Genomic DNA, 15,527 nt, shown 5'->3' on the forward strand with positions numbered 1-15,527 from the left:
GCTGTACCTGTGAGCCTGACAACATGCTCCAGGGAATAACAATAGACACTGAGTACACTCAAAACATATCAAAGAAGAAACCCAGAAACTGCTGAGAGCTCAACACTATGACCCTACTTCACATTGTTGCATTTTAGTGGCTCTGGGGACTATTGTTGCCCTTTATCCTACATTTAAAAACTATACTTTTATTATTTATTTATTTATTTGAGAAAGAGTGTGTGGCAGAAAGAGAGATAGAGAAAATGGGTCTCTAACCACTGCAAATGAACTCAACACATGTGTCACCTTTTGTATCTGGATAAACGTGGGTACTGGGGCATTGAATCCAGGTCCTGTGGCTTTGTTGGAAAGTACCTTAGCTGCTAATCTATCTCCCAGCCCTATCCTGAATTTTTAATGTTTCCAAAATCAGTACAAGGTGAACTTCCCCATCAAGTTTTTGAATCCTGACAGGAATAAATATTGACCTGGAGGTTCAAGAACTCCTTCAGCATTCTTCTTAGGTTCCTTCCTTTCAAAATTATTTGCATATTGACTGGAATAGATAAAGTGTTTGACAAAGTACACCACCACCTCATGATCAAAACACTGGAGAGAATATGCATGGATGGTTTATATCTCAACAAAATAAAGGCTATATATAAAACATCCAAAGTCCACATAATATTTAGTGGGGAAAGACTCAATGAGTTCCCATTGAGATCAGGAACCAAACGGGGTGCCCACTCTGATCACTGCTTTTCAGCATAGTACTAGAAGTCTTAACTCAAACAATAAGACAGGAGACAGAAATAAAAGGGATACAAATTGGAAGGAATGATGTCAAGTTATCCCCATTTGCAGATGACATGATCCTGTACATAGTGTCCTGAAAGTTCCCATCTCAAAATTTCTAAAGGTGATTAATTCCTTCAGTAAAATTGCAGGGTACAAAATCAACACACAAAAATCAGTAGCCTTTCTATATGCAAAGGGCAAATATAAGGAGAAAGAAATCAGTGAGGCTGTTCCATTTTTAATAGCAACAAAAATGTGAAATACCTTGGACTAACACTAACCAAAGATGTGAAAGACATATATAACAAAAACATTTTTTAAAAAAACATCAAGAAATAAGTGGAGGAGGACTCAAGAAGATGGAAAGAGTTCACATACTCCTGGATAGGTAGAATTAATATCGTGAAAATGGCAATTCTGCCAAAAGCAATATACAGCTTTAATGCAACACCAATAAAAATACCAGCATCATTCTTCAGAGAGACAGAAAAAATGATGTCAAAATTCATATGGAATGGCAGCTGACCTCAGCTGTCTAAACATGTCCTCAGCAAAAGAAACACCTTTGGAAGTATAACCATACCTGATCTAAATTATATACATTTAAATTACATGATCCCTGATCTATATTACAAAGCCATAGTTTTTTTTTTTTTTAAAGCATGGTAGTTGTATAAAATACAAAAATACAGACCAATGGAACAGAATTAAAGACTTTGACAAAGTTGTCAATAATGTTGACTGGAGAAAAGATAGGATCTTCAACAAATGGTATTGGACAAATTAGATAATGATATGTACAAAAATGAAACTAGACCCACTCATCTCTACATACACCAAAATCAAGTCCAAATGAATTAAAGACCTCAAAATAACACATGCAATGTTTTTCCTACTGGAAGAAAAAATAGGAATTCTTCACAATATAGGAGTGGAAAAAGACTTTCTGAACAATATTGCAGTAGCCCAGGAAATTAATCACTAAACCAATGGGAACTCATGAAGCTAAAAAGCTTTTGCACAGACAAAAATACCCCAAGCAGAGCCAGTAGATTACCCACAGAATGTGAGAACATTTTTGCCAACTATACCACTGACAGAAGTCTAGTAACCAGAATTTACAAAGAGCTCAAAAAACTAAACAGTAAAAAATCAAGAACATCCACTCAAAAAATGGGATAGAGAATTGAATAGGGAGTTCTCTGGAAAAGAAATGGATAACACACACTTAAGAAAATGTTCAATATTCCTGACCATCAGGGAAATGCAAAATCAAACAACAATGAGTTTCCACCTTATTTCTGTAAGGATGGCAATCATTAAAAAATGAAATGACAACAAATGTTGGTAAGGATTTGCATGAGGGACTCTCATTCACTGTTGGTGGGAGAGCAAACTTGTACAACCACTATGGAAATTAATATACAGATTCCTGAAAAAGATGAATATAGAGATACCAACAGACCCAGTTATTCCCTTACTGGGAATTTACCCTAAATGTTCCATGCTTCACTCCAGAGATATTTGATCAACCATGTTTATGACTGTTCAGTTCATAATATCTGAGAACTGGAATCAACACAAGTGCCCATCATTTGATGAATGTAAAACAGGTGCACATATACACAATAGAATTCTACTCAACAATAAGGAAAAAAGAGATGCAATGAAACGCAGGAAAATGGACAGACTCAGAACAGATCATATTCAGGGAATTCACACAATCACAGAAAGACAAACACCACATGGTCTCAATCATCTGCAGTTACTAACCTGGATCATTTTGAGTAGCTGTCATACCTGATAGGCAGCTCAAGGCCCAGACAATAGGGATGGAAGGGTTTGGAGCTGAAGGGAAAGGGAGGGTGGGAGGAAACAAACAGAAAAATAAAACCCAAGTGAACTTGTACCATAGGAACCTTTTTCTTAAAATATAGACTAAAAGATTTAACCCTTAACAGGAGTACGGGGAGACCACCTGAAAAGAAGGGCCCTGTGAAGGGTAAGATGAAGTTGAACCTTAAAAATTTTTGGCTCTGGGAGGTAACTCCCAGTACCAGGAATTGGTTGCTACCCACAAGGTCCCCCACAAAAAGACAGGCTTCTGTCAAAGCCTGAGGTAAATGGTAAGACCCTATTTCTGAAGACACCATATGCTGCTGGTACAGAATATGGAGAAGCCTTGCTAGAATCTGGAAGAGTCACTCCTCAGGCAGGTAGCCTATCTAGTGCTGGGAAGTACTACATGCGCTACTAGGGGAAAGGGTCCAGCAAAGGTCTGAGCAAGCAGGGATCTAAACTACTCAGAAGCAAACACCCTGATAAAATGTACACATCAGTGCAATACTGGCACGCAGCAACAGTGGGTAACCTTTAATTTTCTGGTTGGCTAAGAGATCTGCTCAGGGGAAAGTAACCCATATCTAGAATTAGGGACCAGGTCTGAATCCTATGGAGACAAAGATTATGTCCAGTTACCACTAGTTTTTGGCTAAAAGAAGGGTACATTCATCAAATTCTTCCTAAATTAATAACATTTATCCCATTTAACCTATGCTGACTTTACTCTCCATTGGAGAATCTGTTTTTCTTTTTCAGGAGGTAGTAAGACCCAAAAAGATAAACCACCCCTTTTACTTCATCCAAGCCACAGCTGAAACCACAGAGGAATTGGAGAGACAAGCAAGAGTGCTCCTTCCATGGTGAACCTGACAATCAGCACCAGGGTGAAGGAGAGAGATGCTGAGGATACTCAACACCTACCAAAGCAGAAATCCAGAGGCTCGTAAGAGTCTTTACATACATGCACATGGCTCAGGAAATTTTGCAGAAGAGGAGATAGAAACATTGTAAGAGCCACAGGTTGGAACATCATGCTAAGAGGCATTGCTTTCCCGCAGTACCTGACTTCTGCTTTTACAACGCATAACCCACAAGCCCATATGGAGTACCAGCAACTCTGCTGAGGAGGGCCTCCAGTGGAATGGGGGCAGGAATGAGGGAAAGTATGGTACCAACACATGATGTACCATACTATGTCCATAATAAAAAAAAAAGATAAATAAACTTGCTAGCCATGTTAAGTCATGTTTTATTGTTTATTTATTGTACTGTAAAATGGATCAGACACAAATATGACTAATTTAATTATACATAATTGTTTTCTATGACATTATGCTTGTCAATCTTGTCAAGATTTACAGTACAAAAACACAATAACACTAGTTAGTTATCTTATATATGAAACAAAGGTAGACCTCATAAATATGTGTAATCAGTCTAGCCCTTCCCTCTAGAGCCCAGCATTCAAAAGGACAGTTAGGACTCCTCCCACCTCACTGGCCTGAGTTCCTTGCGTGAACAGTGTGTGGGCAGGCATAGCGGACTGGAGTGAGTAGGCCAGACCCATTTCTGGGCTACTCCCAACCCTCTGGGTCTGGCTTCCTTGCTCTGACAGTGTGTGAGTGGGCACCATGGTCTGGAGTGAGTAGGCTACTCCCAATTATGGACTCTTCCTACCTCACTGGCCTGAGTTCCTTGCCCAGACAGTGTGTGGGGCAGGCACAGTGGTCTGGAGTGAGTAGGCCAGACCCATTTCTGGGCTCCTCCCACCTCCCAGGTCTGAATTGCCTCTTCTGGAGGGCTCAGCATGAAGTAGGCCAGATCCCTGTTCCCTTGTTCCTCCCAGTCTCCTGGTCCTGGTAGGTCCCACTGTGCCCTGCTTGGTGAGGCCTGGTCCCTGTGTGAGCTGTGGAGCCAGGCCTTTTGCTCTGACTGGCCACTGGATACCAACATCTCTGTTCATCTCAGTCAGAGTGTGAACAGAACAAAGGACAAAACCTTGCTTCCTCCTCAATAAAATACTGTTCCTAAAATGGGTAGACAACAACACAAAAAAGCCAACAAAAGTCAGAAAACTGAGAGATCACATCCAAGGATGTCTAGTCCTACAGTGGAAGCTTCCAATGAAATCATAGAGAAATCAACAGAAATTAACTCCCCAAATGAAAACACAACAACCAATAACACCCTGATTAAAAATCATAGCTGAACTTGAAGCAAATTATCAAAGAACCAACAGTGATATCAATGAAATTGAACAGAATAATCTCCTAGAGTATTCAGCTCTTGATAATAGGCTTAACCTGATTGAAGAAAATGTTAGAACCCACTAAAGAGATATGAATAAATGGAAGTTAAGTCAAAAAATGGAAGATCTCAACAACCTGTTGATTAACCTTAATGAAGACTTGATCAAAGGCAACAATGAACTCCAGGATGCATCAAGAAAATCAGAACTCAAACTGAAATAGTACCTCAGAAAAGAAATGGGCACAATGCAAAACAACACAACAGGGGGGAAAAAATGAAATAGAAATTATAAAAACCTCTCTAGAACCATCCACCCACAGAGTTACTCATGTGGAAGACAGAACCTCTGACCTGGAAGATAAGACAGAAGAAATGAATCAGGAGGCCAAAATATTGCTACGTTAAAAAAATCAATTGAATGGAATATGAGGGAACTGTGGGAAACCCTAAAATGACTAGACATTTGAATCATGAGTATACCAAAAGGAGAAGAAATCCAGACTACAGGCATTGAGAACATATTCAACAGAATTATTGCAGACAATTTCCCAAACCTTGCAAAAGAGAGGCCCATCCATATACAAGAAGCCCACATAACACCAAACAGACAGGACCAAAGAAGAAACTCTCCAAGACACATCATATTTAAAATTCTTAACAACAAAACCAAAGAGTGTTGAAACAGAAAGAGTGAAGCAATTCACAACATATAAAGGAAATCTCATCAGAATTACATCAGATTTATCAATGGAAATACTCAAAACCAGAAAGGCCTAGAATGGGACACTTTAAAGTCTGAAAAGCTATGGCTTCCAAATCAAGTTATTTTATCCAGCAAAAGTATCCCTCATAATAGATGGTGAAAGAAAAACTTTCCATGAAAAAACTTAACTCTAGAGCAGGGCATCATGGCACACATCTTTAAGCCCAGCACACAGGAGGCAGAGGTAGGAGGATCACCATGAGTTCAAGGCCACCCTGAGACTACATAGTGAATTCCAGGTCAGCCTGGGCCAGAGCAAGACCCTACCTCGAAAAACAAAACAAACAAACAACAACAAAAAAAAACCTCAACTCTATGATTATATAAATACAAAGCCAAACCTACAGAGAATACTGGAGGGAATATTCCACACAGAACAGTCAAACAACTTATTTCGAGAGCCACCAGGAAGAAGATCACAGGGACTTTCGGTCAAGATGGCAACTATCTAACCACACCACATCTCCCCATGAAAGAAAGGCAAGGCATCAAGGGTTGACTGGGTTTTTAGGGGACAGCAAACCAGCAGTGGCCCTAGCCATAATCCCAGCCTCTGGATACTTCTGCACTTACTATAGGAAAGTGGACCCAGGCCAGCATAGTTCCACTGGCCTCAATACACAGGAGCGATCACCCTGCTACCCCTGCTCATGTGTGATCTCGGGCAGGCTCTGCCCACTGGTCTGAGTGAGCACAGGCTTGTACATCTGCCTGCCACGGGCACCCCACTCATCTGCTGGTGCAAGCTCAGCATGCTCTACCCATTGGCATGCTAGCTGCTCTGGCATCCTATCCATCCACGCGCAAGCTCAAGTCCATTTCACCTGCCCACATGTGAGCTCAGCTCACTCTGCCTGTTGGCCCACACCAGCTCAGGCCCAATCCCCCATCTACAGCTCCAGTTTAAGGCCCATCTGCTCGCCTCTGGCGGCCTGCCATGCAAGAGCTCAGGAAGCTTTGGCAGCCTGCCACATCATGCGAGCTCAGTCTGCTTCTGCAGCCCACCGAGTGCAAACTCAGGCTGCTTCAGCAGCTCACTGCTCCAGCGGCCCATCACAGCGACCTGAGTCAGCTCCTGTGGCCCGCCACTCGTGAGCTCAGGCTGATCCGCCCATACACACATGAGCTTAGGAGCACTCTGCCTGTCTGCTTGCCCAAAGGCTAGCTCAGACCAGCTCCCCCAAGAGACACCACTTCCCCGGCCCATCGAAACTACAGTCCTACTCTTCCTGCCCATACAGGGAGACCACAGCACAAAACAAAGAACATGAAAAATCAAATGCAAGTAAATCCAGTAAAATCACCCAGTCCTATAATGAAAGTCTCTAATCAAAACACAGGAGAGGCATTAGGACCAGAATACCAGAATTAAGCTATGAGCAATACAACCCTGTCCAAGCTAGTGGTAGAACTTGCAGAAAAGCAACAAAGGACCAATAACTGGATGAATGCTGCCATCACTAGATTAGACCTAATAGATAAGAAAATGGAAGGAGTTCAAAGACAGTTAAGAGATATGAAGGAGAGTGAAAAACAAGAGGACCTCAAAAATAAAACCCACAGACTACACATTCTTTTCAGCAGCCCATGGGACATTCTCTAAAACAGATCATATAGGGCTGGAGAGATGGCTTAGCAGTTAAGGTGCATGCCTACAACCTAAGGACCCAGGTTTGATTCTCCATGTACCATGTAAGCCAGATGCATATCATGGCACATGCATCTGGAGTTCATTTGCAGTGGCTAGAGACCCTGGAGCACCCCCAATTCTTTCTCTCTTTCCCTCTGTATCTAATAAATCAATAGTAAATAAATAAAATGATTTCAAATTTTTAAACTAAAATAAAATAGATCACATAGATCATAGGTCACAAAGCCTGTGTCCATATATTTAGCTAGATTGACATAATTCCCTGCATGATATCAGATCACAATGCTACATTGCTAGAAATTAACAACAAAAGACCCACCAAGAATCCCATCACCTCCTGGAAACTGAATGGCACACTTCTAAATAATAAATGCAGTGGATGAAATAAAAAATGAAATTGCAAAATTTCTACAAATGAATAACCATGAGAACACATTGTATCAAAACTTATGGAACAAAACTTATGGGACACAATGAAGTTGGTCCACAGGGAAAAATTCACAGCACTAAATGCCTTCTTAACAAAGAGAGAAATCCCCAATCAATAACCTAACTATCTGTGAGACCAACTATAACTATTTAAAGTAAAAAAAAAAGACCCAGGCCTGACTTAGATAGAGAACTAGCCTGCCAATGTGCTGACCTTTTGCTTCTGTAAACTTTGCTAGTTTAATTGCTGCCTTTCCCCCAAACTTTTCTGAGGAATCTCCACTTCAAGGACATTGCAGAAACACTCCACTGTGGGGGACCCTCCGACCACCTGCTTAGATAAGAAACTGAGGAAACTCCACTTCAAGGACAATGGAGATGACTTCATCTGCCTGGAGTGCCCCTAGCTCCTGCCCCCAGCTTTGCCCACTGAAACTCCAAGCCAATCAGAACTGTTTAAATCAGCCAATCATGTATCTATCCCCTACTTCTTTGTTCAAATTCCTATATGAACCCCTTCCCTCAAAAGAAAGGGGCTCTCTCCCTCATTACCACTGTGCCGGACTGTGGGGACAGAGCCCAGGCCTAGGCTTGCAATAAAGAAACCTGTTGTTTTGAGTGTCTTGGCTTCTGTGGCGGTTCTCTGGGTGACTCCTGGGTGACTGAGGGACTTGGCTCCTGGTCAGGGGTCTTGGCACAAAACTATCCACCTAAAGGCACTGGAAAAGCAAGAAGAATCCAACACAAAAAGCTCCAGATGGAAAGAAAAAATTAAGATCAGAGCAGAAATTAACGAATGGGAAACTAAGAAAACAATTAAGAAAATTGATGAAACAAAGAGCTGGTTCTTTGAAAAAATAAACAAGATTGACAAACCCCTGGCCAATTTGATCAAGCAAAACAAAAAGAGAGAGAGAGAGAGAGAGATGCTTCAAATTAACAAAATTCGAAATGAAAAAGATCACAACAAACATAAGTAAAATTGGGAGAATTATTAGGACTTATTTCAAAAACCTCCACTCCACAAAACTGGATAATATGGAGGAAATGGGTAAATTCCTGAACACATACCATCTACCAAAGCTAAACTCAGAGCAGATTAGTCTCCTAAACAAATCTATCATACTCATTGAGATTGAAAAATAATGAAAAACCTCCCCAAAAAGAAGAGTCCAGGACCAGATGGCTTTTCCGCTGAATTTGATCAGACCTTCATGGAAGAACTTAAACCAAACTTTCTCAAACTGTGCCACACAATGGAAGAACAAGGAAAGCCCCCTCACTCATTCTATGAAGCTAGTATCACCCTAATTCCAAAACCAGGTAGATATGCAGCAAGAAAAGAAAATTACTGGCCTATTTCCCTGATGAGCTTGGACACAAAGATCCTGAACAAAATCCTCAGAAACCGAATCCAACAGCATATCAAAAGCATTATCCACCTTGGTCAAGTGTGATTCATCCCAGGGAAGGAGGGGTCATTCAACATACAGAAATCTGTCAATGTAATACACCATATAAACAAGATTAAACACAAAAACCACATGATCATTTCAATAGATGCAGAAAAGGCCTTTGACAAAATACAACATCACTTCATGATCAAAAAATTGGAGAGAATTGACATACTCGGTTCATATCTTAACACAATAAAGGCTATATAAAAAGCTACTAAAGGGCTGGAGAGATGGCTTAGTGGTTAAGCGCTTGCCTGTGAAGCCTAAGGACCCCGGTTCGAGGCTCGGTTCCCCAGGTCCCACGTTATCCAGATGCACAAGGGGGCGCATGCGTCTGGAGTTCGTTTGCAGAGGCTGGAAGCCCTGGCGCGCCCATTCTCTCTCTCTCCCTCTATCTGTCTTTCTCTCTGTGTCTGTTGCTCTCAAATAAATAAATAAATAAAATTAAAAAAAAAAAAAAAAGCTACTAAAGCCCAAATAATTTCTCTTAGAAATTTAGCATGCAGCCTTTGGCAAGATACAACATCACTTCATGATCAAAACATTGGAGAGAATTGGCATGGTTGGTTCATATCTTAACATAATAAAGGCAATATACAAAGCTGCTAAGGCCCAAATAATACTTAATGGAGAGAGACTGGAGGAATTCCCATTGAGATCAGGAACAAGACAGGGTGTCCACTCTTACTTCTGCTCTTCAATATAGTACTGGAAGTCCTAGCTCAAGCAATAAGACAGGAGAAATAAAGAAAAGGGATATAATTTGGAAAGAAAGAAGTTAAGTTAGCTCTATTCACAAATGACATGATTCTGTACATAAGAGACCCTAAAGACTGCACCCTAAAATTCTTGAAGGTGATTAACTCCTTTAGCAAAGTAGCAGGATCAAAATCAATGCACAAAAATCAGTAACCTTTCTATATGCAAATGACAAAGATACAGAGAAAGAAATAAGGGGCATGGTCCCATTTTCCATAGCAAAAACAACAATAACAAAAATACCTTGGAATGACGTTAACCAAGGAAGTGACAGATGTATACAATGAAAACATAAAAACACTCAAAAAAGAAATTGAGGAGGACTTGAGAAAACGGAATGGCACACTTCTCCTGGATTGGCAGAATTAACATTATGAAAATGGCAATCCTACCAAAGGCAATATATAGAGTTAATGCAATTCCAATTTAAATCCCAACATTGTTCTTCACACAGACAGAAAAAGTGATCTCAAAATTCAAATGGAAAGGCAGAAGGCCTCAGATATCCAAGAATATCCTCAACAAAAGAAACACCTCTTTAGGCATCACCATACCTGATCTAAATCTATATTACAAAGCCATAGCAATAAAAACAGCATGGTGCTGGCATAAAAACAGGAGAATAGACCAATGGAATAGAATTGAGGGTACAGACTTTGAGTCAAGCAACTACAGCTACTTGATATTTGACAAAGGCACTAACAATATAGGCTGGAAAAAAGACAGCATCTTCAACAAATTGTACTGGACAAACTGGAAAACCATATGCAGGAAATTGAATATTGATCCACACATCTTGCCATGCACAACACTCAAGTTGAAATGGATCAAAGACGTCAATATAAGACCAGAAACCCGGCTACTACTGGAAGAAAATATACTTTACATGACATAGTAATGGGAAAAAACTTCCTGAAAAAAAAACCAGTAAAATGCAAGTCACAGGCCTTTAATCCCAGCAGTTGGGAAGCAGAGGTAGGAGGATTGCTGTGAGTTCAAGGCCACCTGAAGACTACATAGTGAATTCCAGGTCAGCATGGGCTAGAGTGAGACCCTACTACCTCAGAAAATCACCAAAAAAAAAAAAAAAAGTCCTGCCCCAGATACAAGGAATCAGAATTTTGGGGGGAAGTGGTTAGAAAAATCGATATTTTACTTTTTAAAAATATTTTCTTTCTTTCTTTATTTGAGAGAGACAGACACAGAGAAAAAGAGGCATGGAGAGAGGGAATGGGCGCACCAGGGCCTCCAGCCACTGCAAAAGAACTCCAGATGCATGTGCCCCCTTGTGCATCTGGCTTATGTGGGTTCTGTGGAATCAAGCCTTGAACCGGGGTCCTTAGGCTTCTCAGGCAAGCACTTAACCACTAATCCATCACTCCAGCCCAAACTTGCTATTTTAAATAAACATCTCCATATGATTCTCAGATATAACAAAAGAGGCAACACCACATGTGGTAGTTTGAATAGATGTCCCTCCAATATATTCAGTGTTTTATTAGCTTGTAGTCTGCATCTGCAGCCACCTGGCTGGAGGCAGTATCACTGGGCATCTACCCTAAAACCTTCAATCCACAGGCCAGAGAGATTTGCTCAACCATGTTTGTAGCAGCTCAATTCGTAATAGCTAAGAGCTGGAATCAATACAGATGTCCATCACTAGGAGAATGGATAACTAAGATGTAGTATATCTACACAATGGAATTCTACACAGCATTAAGGAAAAACAACACAACGAAATTTGACCAAAAAAAGTTCAACCTAGAACACATCATTCTCAATGAACTTACCTAATCACAGAAAGATAATCACCACATATTCTCACTCATCTACAGCACCTAACCTGAATCTACCCAAGATGCCAACATTCCCAGCAAGCATCTCGAGGACCAGACAATAGGGTGGGTGGTGAGGGAGGAGAAGGCAAGGGAGGGTTTGGGAGACACAAATCTAGACCCAAACAGCAATTGTACTATAAAATTCTACATCCCAAAAGGCAGAGCAAATGGTTGAACCTTCACCAGGCCCCTAGAGGGAACACCTGAATCACAAGGCACTGGAGAGTACGATGAAGACTGAGGTTAATCTTCTACAACTTCTCTCTCTCTCTCTCTCTCTCTCTCTCTCTCTCTCCCTCTTCTCTCTAGATTCTTTATATTAGTTATCTTTTTCTTCCTTTTCTTAGTGGACAATGACCTATAACTCCCAGTACCAGCAGGTAGCTATCATCCACAATGAGCTTTTGATAAGAGAGACCTATATATTTTCCTAAAAGAAAGACAGATTTCTGTCAGAGTACTTGATGACCCACCAAAGGTTAATCACAAGACCCTACTGCTGAAGAAGCCATATGCAGCTGACAAGTAGCATGGAATGACATGGCTGGAAACTGGAAGAGAGCCAGTCCCCACACAGTTAGCGCATATAGTGCCAGAAGGTGCTACGTGGACAACTAGGGGAAAATGACCAATATCTGTCTAAGCAACTCATGGTCTAACCTTTCCACCCCATCTCTACAGAATAGACATTCTTCTCAGCATCCCACGGAACCTTCTCCTAAATTGACCATATATTAGGCCATAAAGCATGCCTTCATAAAGTCAAGAAAATTGAAATAACTTCCTAGATCATGTCAGATCACAATGATTTAAAGCTAGAAATTAACAAGAGATACCACCTCCTAGAGACTAAACAACACACTATTTTTTAAAATTTTATTTTGATTTATTTGAGAGAGAGAGATACAGAAATAGGCAGGTAGAGTAAGAGAAAATGGGTGTGCCAGGGCCTCCAGCCACTGCAATGAACTCCAGATGCATGTGCCTCCTTGTGCATCTGGCTTACATGGGTCCTAGGGAATTGAACCTGGGTCATTTGGCTTTACAGGCAAGCGCCTTAACTTCTAAGCCATCTCTCCAGCCCAAAACAACACACTTTTAAACAGTAAGTTGGTCATGGATGAAATAAAAAAAGAAATTGTAATATTCCTACAATTGAATGATAATGAAAACACAACCCACCAAAACTTATGGGACATAATGAAGGCAGTCCTAAGGGGAATCTTCCTAGCCCTAAATGCCTTCATTACAAAGACAGAGAGAGCCTAAATCAATATCTAGGCTGTCCACCTAAAGGTGCTGAAAAAAATAAGAAGAATCCAATCCAAAGAGCTCCAGAAGGAAAGAAATAATCAAGACTAGAGCAGAAATTAATGAATTGCAAACTAAAAAATCAAACAAAAAGCAATTGAAAACATCAGTAAAACTTTTGGTGGCATACTTCTTTAATCCCAGCACTCAGGAGGCAGAAGTAGGAGTATTATCATGAATTCAAGGTCAGCCTGGGCCAGAGTGAGAGCATACCTTGAAAAAGAAATTGAAGAAACAAATAGCCAGTTCTTTGAAAAAAAAATAAACAAGATTGGCAAACCCCTAGGCACATTAATCAAGCAAAAAAGGAGAAGTTTCAGATTAACAAAATCAGATATGAAAAAGAAGAGATCACAACAGACACCAATGAAATTAGAAGAATAATCAGGGCATACTTCCAAAACTTCTACTCCACAAAATTAAAAAAATATGGAAGAAATGGATGATTTACTAGACACATACCACCTACCAAAACTAAACTCAGAGTAGATTAATCTCTTAAACAGACCTATCACATCCATGGAAATTAAACAGGTAATCAAAAACCTCCCCAAAAAGAAAACTCCAGGACCAGATGGCTTCTCAGCTGAATTCTATCAAACCTTCATGGTAGAACTGAAACCAACTTTTCTCAAACTGTTTCACATAATTGGAGACCATGGAATCCTCCCCAACTCCTTTTATAAAACTAGAATCACCGTAATACCAAAACCAGACAGAGATGCAACAAAGAAAGAAAGTTATAGGCCCATATCCCTAATGAACTTAGATGTAAAGATCCTGAACAAAATTCTTGCAAACCAAGTTCAACAACACATCAAAAGCATTATCCACCTTGTTCAAATGGGCTTCATCCCTGGGATGCAGGGATGGTTTAACATATGGAAATCAGTCAATGTAATGTACCACATAACTAAACTGAATAGTAAGAACCACATAATCATCTCAATTGATGCAGAGAAGGCCTTCAACAAAATACAACCCCAATTCAAGATCGAAATACAGGAAAGAATAGGCATGGAGGTTTTATATCTCAACATAATAAAGGCTATATTTAAAGCCTCTAAAGCCCAAATAATATTTAATGGAGAAAATCTCAAGTAGTTCCCACTGAAATTGGGTTCAAGACAGGGGTGGCCACTCTCACCACTGCTCTTCAACACAGTACTAGAAGTTCTAGCTCGAACAATAGCACAGGAGAAAGAAATAAAAGGGATACAAATTGGAAAGGACGAAGTCAAGTTAGCCCTATTTGCAGATGACATGATCCTATTTATAAGTGACCCAAAAGTCTCCATCTCAAAACTTCTAAAGGTGATAAATTCCTTTAGCAAAGTAGCAATATAAAATCAATGCACAAAAGTAAGTAGCTTTTCTACATGCAAAGGACAAATATACAGAGAAAGTAATAAGTGAGGCTGTCCCATTTTCAACAGCAACAACAAAAAATTAAATATCTTGGAATAGCACTAACCAAAGATGTGAAATACCTATATTATGAAAATATAAAAACACTCAAGAAAGAAATAGAAGTAGTCTTGAGAAGATGGAAAGACCGCCCATGTCCCTGGATAGGTAGAATTAATACCTAGAAAATGGCAATTCTACCAAAAGCAATATACAGATTTAATACAGTACCAATGAAAATAAAAGCACCATTCTTCATAGAGATTTAAAAAATGATCTAAAATTTATAAGGAATGGCAGAAGGCTTCAGATATCCAAACATATCCTCAGGAAAAAAACAAAAAAACTGTTGGTATCAGCATACCTGATCTAAAACTATATTTCAATGCCCTAGTGACAAAAACAGCATGGTACTGGAATAAACACAGAAACAGACCAATGGAACAGAATTGAAGACCCAGACCTTAGGCCAAGAAATGACAGCTGCTTGATCTTTGACAAAGATGCCAGTAATGTAGACTAGAGAAAAGACAGCATCTTCAACAAATGCTGTTGGACAAACTGGATGACCATATGTAGAAAAATGAAATTAGACCCATTCATTTTGCCATACACAAAAATCAAGTCCAAATGGATTAAAGATCTCAATATAAGACCTGAAACTCATCAACTACTGGAAGAAAAAAATAGGAAACCAGAGATCCAGAGGCTCCTAAGTGCTCATCATTGAAGTATACTTAAAATACACCCAGCATGGCTCAGGGAATTTTGTGGAAGAGGGGGCAGAAAGATTGTTAGAGCCACCAGTTGGGAATTTGTCCCCCCCATAATGTATGACCCACAATCCCCATTGGGTTGACCCATAACCCCAATGAGGAAGGCCTCTTCTGAAAAGAGGAAGGGAGGAAGGAAAGGATGGAACCAACATGTGTTGTTTACATACAAAATATGTTCATATCTAATTTTTTTAAAAAAGAGAGAGAGAAAGAAGGGACTCACTAGATGGGAAGTAGGGAACGGGAAAAATGAAAGTAATGGGA

This window comes from Jaculus jaculus, chromosome 2, assembly GCF_020740685.1.
Source record: "Jaculus jaculus isolate mJacJac1 chromosome 2, mJacJac1.mat.Y.cur, whole genome shotgun sequence".
In the NCBI taxonomy this organism is placed as follows: domain Eukaryota; kingdom Metazoa; phylum Chordata; class Mammalia; order Rodentia; family Dipodidae; genus Jaculus; species Jaculus jaculus.